This window comes from Macrobrachium rosenbergii, unplaced genomic scaffold (assembly GCF_040412425.1).
Source record: "Macrobrachium rosenbergii isolate ZJJX-2024 unplaced genomic scaffold, ASM4041242v1 13895, whole genome shotgun sequence".
NCBI lineage: Eukaryota > Metazoa > Arthropoda > Malacostraca > Decapoda > Palaemonidae > Macrobrachium > Macrobrachium rosenbergii.
In genome coordinates this window covers 719,027-729,026 of record NW_027100721.1, presented here as the reverse complement: position 1 = coordinate 729,026, position 10,000 = coordinate 719,027, and positions in this window count along the sequence as shown.

The following is a 10,000-nucleotide window of genomic DNA, read 5'->3' as shown; positions in this document are numbered from 1 at the left end:
CCTCTTTCTTTCGTTTTTGTGCTCTAACCTCAAAGTCTAAAAGTTTAAACTGCCATGAGAGACAAGTTTTCGTGTTGTGGAAATCCCTGGAATAAACCTTAAATTTGATGAAATTAGGAATAACACGGTAATCCTTGCAAGTATTCAGAAATCGTATGTCTTCCTCAATCTTCTTGGATCTATAACGAACCTTCTCAGTCCGTCTAAACAGCTGTAACGTCGAGCGGCCATAACGTCTCAAAATAGTCTCGGTAATTGGGCGGCTACTTGGAAATCTTAGCTTAATGATAAATAATATTGCCAAGACCAGGAAGAACATTCTTTATTGTACAAGCTTTGAGGTATAAAACCTCATCATCAGGCTGAAAAAACCGACAAGGATGAGAATCAATAAAATTACAATAAAATGAATTGTCATAATAAATCTTCAGCAAAAAATACTAACGAAATATATAAAATGAACAAGTAAATACAAACTAAAAGGGTGAGACGTAAAATAACGAAAAATTAAAATTAATACTTAATCAGGGAATTTCAAATTCATTACCCATTTAAATTTTATCATATACAGAGTGCATAGTTTTGAGCAATTGTGTTTAACGAATAAGTGCCCCTAACGGCTTTTCTCTTTCCAAGTGCTTCAGCTCAAACCATTTATCGTACGCTATAAAGCACATATATATTATATCTCGTGACATGATCCAACTGGAGTGCGGGAGTGGGGGTATATCTTATCTCAGATGTGCTTGTTGCAAGTGCTAAAAAACACTGCACATTGTGTGCCTCCCTCGTAGCCTACCTGACCTCATGTCAGGCAGCACCCACTAGTTCTCATAACTAGCTACCCACTTGTGTCACATCCAGTTTCCATTTCTCTCAGTGCCACTAATCTGCGGCACTGCTAAGCACCCAATCACTGAAGCACTTATCTTTCTCCTTTCACTTTCCTATCTCTTCCCTTATGTTGGAGCCTCTCATTTACCTTTTTACTCCCTACTTACCTTCTGCTCAGGCAGAGTACCTCACTTTCAGTGCCAATTCATACACTGCCATTTTGCATTGCTCCACGGAGCACACCAGCACCACAGTGCCACCCAACCAAAGCAACCTCTCATAAGCCACTGCACCCGCATTGAAGAAACAGTGTGCCATACAACCTGTGTTTCCGCCCATAAGGACCGCAGCTCCTTCAGGAACACCTCATTAACAGTGCATCCGCCCATAAGGACCATAGAGCCTTCAAGCACTCCATTTGCAAAGCGTATCCGCCCATAGGACCCAGACTTCCATCAGGAACGCTTTCCCCTAGTATGACCTTCGAAAGGCACACTCATCCACAGTGCCACCTCATTCAAAGGTGCCACTCATTGAAGTGCCACTAATCTAAGGACACTTCCTCATCATCACAAACCTTTCCTCCGGAAACCCCCAAGTAACTCACTCAGCACCCCTTCCCCATCAGCAACATGTCAACCGAGGAGCACCAATATTTTAGTAATATAGGGAAGGAGGATGGTCTTTCTGGCCAGGCCCTTCAAAAGTTTGTAAGGGAACAGATTGCTGAGAAGAAAAAGTATGAAAAAGAACAAAGACAGCAAGAAGTAGAAAGAGAAGAGCAGAGAAGGCAGCAAGAAGCCGAGCAGCAGAGAGAAGAAGAAGAAATAGAAGAAAGACGAAGACAGCATGAACTAGCACTCAAAGACAGGGAGCTCGAGTTGGAGAGAGTCAAGAAGGAAAGCGCAGAAGCTTTAGCAGCACAACAAGCCTCTAGCCCCACTCCGTCTGCCATAAATACCTCTCTGTCGACAGTCAGTAACCTTGTGGGAAAATGGACTGAAGACGAGCCGGAACAATGGCTCAAAGAGATCGAATTCCTCTTCGAGACCTATGACGTCAGCCTGGCTGAGAGCGCCTTACTGCTTACCAAGCACCTAGACGGGAAGGCTAAGGCTGCTCACCGAGCCCTGGAAAGAGATCAACGAGAGGACATGGCTGCCGTCCGTGAGGCCATCGCTAAGTCATATGAAATCACCCCTGAGAAGTGGAGACAAAGATTCCGAGGTATGGCTAAGAATGTCGGCTGGTCCTGGACAGAATGGGCCTGTCACAAGACCCAAGCTAGGACCCGCTGGTTAGAGTCTATGCGGTGCGACACCTTTGAGGATTTGTTCAACTGGACCATGCTGGAGGACCTCTTCCAGTGTGCGCCCAGGCCTCTGGCTGTGTATCTTAATGGCAAGCAGCCAGCCACCCTCAAGGAAGCCTGCCGCTTAGCTGATGCCTGGGAGACATATAATCCTTCCCATGGCACCTTGCAGTGCAAAATAGTGAAACCTGGACACCTCTTGGGCCTCAATTGCTCACGGAACGGCCCGCCTAACAAACCTCCTTGCCCCCATCTGTAAACAGTATGGCCATGCCAAAGCAGATTGCCGCTATAAAGATAGCAATCAGCAGGGCAACAACTCTCAGCAGCCTACCAGCAACCGTCAGTCCTCCTCTCCACCTAATTCAACACCGTCTTCCCAGCACACCGTCACTGCCGGGAAATCAACATATCACCGGGGCCCCTGCCGAGACTGGAGCTTCAGGACACTCTTCTGCTGGGTATCCTGCATGCCCAAAACATGTGGTCACGCCCAGGCACGTGAACATGATCAGTGCCACCGCCTCCTTAGCTGAGCTGCCGGAGAGAACTCACCCTGAGAGGGTCTGGACACAGTCCGTCTCAGTGGCTTCTCTGGATGGTTCCAGTCCCCCAGTGCATCTGCCAACTACTGCCGACATGGGCTCAGTCATCAGTCTAATCGAACGGGCATAAGTGCCAGCCAGTGCCAAGGTAGAGTAGCACACCAAGTGGACCGTGACCTGGGTGGATGAATAGTTCCTGACCGTCCCAACAGTTGAACTCAGGGTGATCACCCCTTGGAGCAACAAGGTGCATCGTCTTGGCGTTGTCAAGCGAATTAGGCACGGAGTGGAGTTCCTGCTTGGTCGAGACATCCTCTGGGGATGTCCCACCCCCACACCACTCTGTTGCCTGACTGCTTCCGCCAACCCATCCAGCGCCACATCTTCAGATAGGGACACAGCCTTTGTGACAGCTATGCCACCGTCAGCCGAACCTAATCCACCACATTCACCTTCTAGGCCTAGTCAGCGTGTCGTGCGACCGGATGGCCACCAACGCATTACTCCCTCCTCATGACGGATCTCACCAATTACCTCTGCAGGACCTGCAATGAAAGGGGACACTCCAAGAGATGGTCCAAGTGATTTATAGGCTTTGCCGCAGCAGCGCCAACTCCGTGACTAAGAGGCCCAATCCTCTCACCAAGACAGGAATCGCTGTCCAAAAATCATGCCAGGGACTCTGAGGGTCTTGATCCCCTGGGTCCCCCTTTCAGCTTTGTCTGACACCAATTTGCTGCCAGTGCCACTTGCAAGCACTGGTCAGTGCCAAGCTCCACCCATCTTGGCTGGATGCTCACTGAAATGCGTACTTCCCGAGCCTGGCCCTGAGTTAGTGCCAGTGCCGGACCCAGAACATGACTCGGATCCTCCTACTGGAGATCCACCAAATCTCACAACCGTGATCATCGCACAGTGCGAACCTCCGACCCCTGATGTTTCTTCTTCCATCAATCTTCCACCTGCTGAGGACGACCCTTTAGCAGGCCAGGACATTACCTCTTTTCTGGTCGACCAGGAACTGTCCGGCCAGGATGCAGACGCTGGTTCTCTTCCCACGACGGTTGTCGCAGCAGCCGAAGTAGTAGGCCAGCCCGTAGCCCCTGAGGCTGCCCCTGATCCTGCTCCTGATGGCACTCCTGGCCATTCTTCAGAGTCAGTATCCTCATCGCCCCCTAGGAATGGCCTAGCCAGACCCTGGAGGCCCCTGAAGAAGAAGAAGGGGCGGAAGAAATTCACTTAGTGAGTCAGAGCCATAAGCTCTCTTGGCACTCGTGCCCGTTGGCACAGTGCTGCTTCCATCCCAAAGCGATCCTGGCACCTGCCCAGAGAGGGTAGCCTGTGTGACCTCTGAGCCCGTAGCATTAACCACTTAGGCCTTTGTACTACTAACCCTTTTCCAACTAACCTCTTTCCAACCCACACTAGACTCAAACTGATACATTACTTAATGATACATTGTGAATTACCCTTCAGGTTTGTCATGTTTCAATTTGTTGCGCGTTAATCGTAAAGCGTTGTGCCGAGCCTAATTCAGTGCATGCCATTCATTCAGTACCAGAGTCGTGGGGATAGGAGGTTAGGTTAGGTTAGGTGTTTATAGTGTGCATTTGCTTAGGCGTAGGTTTCTCCCGCCCTCCTAGCCAGTTAGTAGCCATATCTGTACCCTTAGGTAGGTTAGGCCTGTAAATTAGCCAATTCAGAGCCCCTCTTAGCAGTTAGGTAGGTTCCTTTAGATGTGCCGAGCCACAATCCACCTTATGTAGGGTCACGGGCCAGTCAGGAGGAATTAGCTAAGACCCTCACATCCGAAAGGGTGTGAAGGGCCTTATTTAAGGGGGGACCTGTCAAGGATATACATCCCTCCCTCCTGTAAATTTCAGTGCATCATTTAATTTTGAAATAAATTGCTATTCACTTGATTGTCGAGCCGGGGAAATTGGCGAGCATCGGACAGAACTGAGCATATTTGAACCAGATAATAGCAGTTAGCACCCGCAAGGAGATAGGCCTCCTTATTCACCCCCCCCACTAAAATTGTACGATCCAGAGAACAATGAAAACCCCCTTTTCCACCCCCATCACACGATGGGGAGGCATGTAGGTATAGGGAAAGTCAAATAGGCATATTGAGGCTAGGGGCAAGGTAGGGTTTAAATCTGTAAGCACTTAGTCCTAAGACCTTCTTTCCTCTGTTTTGTTTGCTGGCATATGACTCCTTGCAGGTACGGTTGGCCCAAAAGTTCGAGTTTCAAGACACCATGTTTTGGAAGCAAGCAGATCCTCCTGTGACCTCGTCAGTAGCGCACGTGCTGCATTTTTTTCCACTCCGCTGGTTGAACTGACTTTGACGGACAGCTGGGACGATTGTTAGTCGCCAACAATGGTCATACAAGGTTCGTACATTGCAATTAGTCAATACCCAGCCCTTTCCCCTTTTACTCAAACTCCTTAAAATTCCATTTCTTTAAACTTTAACTCCTTCCTCCACAAAGCAATCCTCCTTTGTTCGAGTCCTGCCTGCATCCCATATCTCGCCATTTACGTGCCTTGAATTCAAGTAAAGATCCCGTGATCCCTCCCTCAGTGCAATTTAAGGGCTATTTAGGTTAAGCAATACCAGTGTTAATTTTCTCTTTGTGTGAGTGCGATCACGTGTTCATTGTTAGAGCCTACACTGCTACGATTCCCAGATTGTGCCTATGTGATTTCATTATAATTATCTGCTGGGCTACATAGTGGTCAATATGTAATTGTGTAAAGTAATATTTATAAGGGAATTCGATTTCCTTCAGTGTGTACCGTCGTTCCTAACCTAGAACGTCTCTTTCAGGAGAGACAAGCACTCCTTGCTTCAGCATTTAGCCTGCCACCAAAATCCTGAAAATTCCTGGTCGCAGTCATTACCAAATCCGTTGTGGCCCGAAAATGTTCATATGAATTATTCTCCCATCCTGGAGTTCCATCATTTGCATTATCTGAGACTATTTCGTGTAATCAGGGCAAGACTAAATGTTATTATTATCATTGGACTGATTGTATTGCACATTGGCCCCATTATTAATCAACTTGCTTGTTACCAATCATTGCATTATTGTTCCATGTGTCCCCTTTTAATGAATCTGCCCCCTTAGTTATCATGTTGTTTTGTTGTCTCATTGTTTACTTGCTAAAGTCTCTGTAAATAAACCCCTGTAAATTTGTAAAAGAATTCTAATTCCCATATGGCGACCTTCCTCATTCAATTTTAAATCCAGGGAAATCTAAGATAAGTTTTCAAATAACTTTTCTATTGCTGTAAGCTTGGCTTTTTGTTTTGTGGCACATCAAAATAAACCTTGTTTCAATTTTTCACCCACAAGTTTTTATGACAATATATATATATATATATATATAATATATATATATATATATAATTATATATATATATATATATATTGATATACGATAATATTTATTTATAATATATATATATATATATATATATATATATATATATATATATATATATATATATTTATATATTATATATATATATATATATATAATATATATATATATATATATATATATATATATATATTTATTTTATATATATATATATATATATATATATATATATATATATATATATATATATATATATTATATATATATATCATATATATATATATATATATATATATATATATATATATATATATATATATATATATATATATATAAATGTGTGTGTGTGTGTGTGTGTGTGTGTGTGTATGTGCTGTGACATATCTGCTATGTGAAGGAAACTATTTCCAAAATAAGATGACTCCACAGATACAGATTCCATTACATAATCAATAAAATCCTTTTATCCAAATACTGGGAAAAAAGTTTTCTCGGTTTCGACGCATATCTACTTTCATTTAACTCCAAATGTTCATTCCTTCTTTCCACGTGAATCGTTCCTTTTTGCCTATATGTTTCCGGCGATGTTTCCGGGTACATCATTCCCCCCCACACACTGGCTACAAGTAAGAACAAATACAGGTACACTCTCGAAACCACAATCTCCGACCCACCTGGTCGTGCTCGAGTTTATGAGGGGGCCTTTCTGGACAGATTCTACGTACCGCCCTCCCCATCCCCATTCCCTAACTGCAACCCGGCAGTTTCAGCATTTTTTTTCTTTTCGATATTATACAGGTTGTAGAATTCAACACAGTGTTGTCTATATAATCATACCATGACTGCTTTGCCTTATATGCAGCAAAATAATAAAAAAAAAAAAAAACACCCAAAGCAAAATCCGGAAGAGTTCAAAAGATGCTCGAGTGTGTTTCAATCCGTGATAGTTGGCGTTGCCTGCCGTCCATAAACTCGGAGCACGACCTAGGTGAGTCGGAGATTGTGGTTTCCGAGTGTACATCAAAATCTGAAAGCCAGCAGAATAAACATAATTCTCTTACTACACTAACAATAACTTGCAATAAGAACTAAACTTGGCTTCCGTAATCTCGAACGTATAACCAGATATTCACACACGCACACACAAATAGGGGGGTTGGGGTGTGATAATTAACTAATTAAAAACCAGCAGGAAATAATACTATAGTTATATCTCGTCCGCTGTACGCGTAACTTATCACCTAGTTGTTATACTGATCATGGTAAGTCGTGAAACAGGCATCCCAGAGAGGATATTATTGTTATCACAGGAACCATCCATCTCAAGTTCCTGTTACACCATGAAAAAAGGGAAATTAGTATTCAGCGCAGCTGTTTGTTATGCAAAGTGGACCACTGAGAGAGTTTCCCTCGTTAAGCTCATTTTCAGTGCACGAAAAATACGGAATGTAACCAACTCGGTAAGACTAGAATGTCTTCCCATAAGAAGCTTTGTTATACTGCAAACTCCAGCTGAGTTTCTTCAACGTATATATTCTGTGGCACAGAGCTACCTCGCAGAGCAAAGTAAATAAAATTTTTTTTTTTCCGGCTGTTATTACCCCCGCACTTTGTGTGTGTGTGTGAATATCTGGTTATACTGTAATAGTAAGAGAATTATGCTTATTCTGCAGGCTTTCAGATTTTGATGTACCTATATAATGCTTTCTATATTCCTTTTACTCTATAATTGATCCTAAATTTGAAGAAAAGTTTAATTTGTCGACTTTTCCTTTACATAAAGAGAGCGAGTAGTATCTAGCTTTCTCATTGTCTTCAAATGTACCAACTCCTTACATATAATATGGAAATATTATAAGAGAGGTTTTTCATTCACACACCACAAATTAATGCATTTTTATACCAAATAATCAAATATGTGACACACACATACACACACACACACACACACACACACACACACACATATATATATATATATATATATATATATATATATATATATATATATATATATATATATATATATATATATATATATAATATATACGAGTTTATAACTCAAAATCCAATTATCCCTTGACATACACACACAGACAAAAACAAATGAAGTTTTCGTTTTTATTATTACCTTTTCCTTCAGTTTCTGAGTTTATTCTCATTTTTACCTGACGTTTATCTTTTCTTCTCGCTGCCAGAAGGCTGCTTAACCTACAACAATAAATTTCCTATAACATCAGTTTTTACCAGATTTTACGTGAATTTTAATCATAATTTGATCATTATTAATATAATTGTTAATTACCTCGATAAAATCAACATTAAAAACGGCTTCCACATCCTTGCATGCGATATTTCCTTTTTTTTTTTGTTCAAATGGTGAATGTCCTTATTAATTTGTTCGTTTCTTCTTCGTTTTTACCTTCGAAATTCACGTGGATGCTTCGTGACGATACGGTGACGTATTTCGTTATAAAGTCGGTTTAAATGAGGTCTGAAATTAAGAGGAGGTAAAATGGAAACACCACCACCACGAACACCAACTTCTGAGAGAAAACAGATATTTCTTTTAACTCTCTCTCTCTCACCTCCTCTCTCTCTCTCTCTCTCTCTCTTTCAAGGGATCACTCAAACAATATGGTGCGGTATTTATCTATGAGTTTTTAACTATTGCAAGGAACTTCATGATTGCAACTCTTGGTCTATCTTTCACATTTATAAATTCCCTCTATGAATGGGGTTAAACATCAAGTGATACTAGAAAAACCCGAGAATGTTTGCCACTGCAAGTCACTCATTCTCTCTCTCTTTTCTCTCTTTCTTTCTTTCAGCCTCTCTCTTTCACCAATTTAATCAGGTAAGTGCCAGGAGATATGCATATATGTATATATCAGGTTTATTTAAAATGATGAAATCAAGACAGTTTTTAATCCAGGGAAAAAAAATTCTTTTTTTTGTTAGACGCATACTTTACGCCTTAAGTGACAAGACAATTAAAGGACAAGGCAGCGCCACTGTTAGCACTCAGTATATATTATATATATATAATGGACGATTTATATTGATATATATATGTATTCGTATATATATATATATCTCCATTTATATTAGATATAAGTTTAAAGTATGTTTTGTAAATGTATTTTGTTATTAGTTTAAACTTTCTTGGACAAACAGTCCACATTATTATCCTATTCTGTTTCTCCTATCTGTATCTGTGCGTATAATCGCGTAATTTACCCCCAGGTGATCTTGTTTTTTTCTCCCTTCTTCCAGGTGTTTATTCCGTCCGTTCTCTTTATAGTTGGAGGGCGGAAACGGCTTTGAAGACAGCATATCCAGAAAAATGTTGTTACAGTGAAATGAAGGAAACCCCAAGAGTGTCTTTTCCTCCGGAGAATGGACACCTGGAAGAAGGGAGCAGAGAAAGACCAAGATCACAAGAGGGTGGGGGTCACACAGGAGGAGCTAGGCGATTATAGGATTGTTAATTACCCAGCACACAGATATAAATGCAGCTGGACCTCCTCATTGACGGATTTATAATGTGGACTGTTTGTCCAAGAAAGCTTGTAACTTTTTCTGAATAAATCATGCATTTGATACCATCCAGTTTGAATCAGTCCTTTTAGTAATTCTACTAAAGAACAATTGTGTAATTGATAAAATTAATCTATATATATTCCTATATATAATATATATATATATATATATATATATATATATATATATATATATATATATATATATATATATATATATATATATATATATATATATGTAATTCTAATAGCCATAATGTTTGTTTGTTTGTTTCACCTTTTTGGATATGCTTGCATCTACAAAGCCGTAAAGATCCAAACGCAACAAAATTAAAAGACTGCGATGGCCGGTCACAGGAAACGAACCCGCGTAACCA